We start from the raw sequence: 772 nt of genomic DNA, 5'->3' as shown, positions 1-772 counted from the left end.
GTCGCGGCGCCGCCCCCCCGCTCGGGTGTCCGCCGCTCTGTGGCGGTGTGCCTCAGGAAGGGCGCTGGTGTAAAGCTGTAACGACTGCACGAGTTTTCCCAAGAAAACTTAATAGCTGGGATTTGCCTGTGCGGGTGCTACAGGAATGTATAGCTTCGAGCGAGGAGACAAGAGCCGCTATAGAATAGCGTTATGTCCGTAAGCTGCCTCTTTTGAGGCTTACTTGACTTATAAATTAAACTGCTTTTGGCTCAAGAAGCTGAGGATTTCGACTGACTTTTTTTCTTTCCCTGTCCTAAGACTCTGTTACCTTTCACCAGTTAAATGCTAAGAAAAAGGCTGCAAGAAGGGATGTCTGCATCTGATGTCAGAGCTGCATTGAGGCCACCGGAGAGATGAGGATGAGCCTTCATCCCCAGTCGCTATGGAGGTGATTGGAAGGTTTCAGTCCTGCTGTGGAGATAATATTTTTGAGTAGTGTAAGTTTGTGATAACTTTGATAGGTTTTTTTCCCCCTCATTTGGTCTCTGATGCTCCCCAGTAAGTGACAGTTGATTCTTCAGATTCTAATTTGCCCAAGTAGCATTACTCCTTGCTTTGACACTAAAGGAGGGGGTCAGTTTGGGTAACTCCTGGTCTTTGCCTCGGAGAGGTGGTGGCCATGGAAAATAAATAATTTCAGAGGTCTCAAGAAAGGACTCTGATATACTTGCTTAGTCCCTCTGGATTTGGACTCTTCATGTGACATGCTTTGCCCCATGCAGGAGGATGA

This window comes from Pygoscelis adeliae, unplaced genomic scaffold (genome assembly GCF_000699105.1).
Source record: "Pygoscelis adeliae isolate BGI_AS28 unplaced genomic scaffold, ASM69910v1 Scaffold718, whole genome shotgun sequence".
Classification (NCBI taxonomy): domain Eukaryota; kingdom Metazoa; phylum Chordata; class Aves; order Sphenisciformes; family Spheniscidae; genus Pygoscelis; species Pygoscelis adeliae.
The sequence above is the reverse complement of the archived record's forward strand: the minus strand, read 5'-3'. Positions refer to the sequence as shown.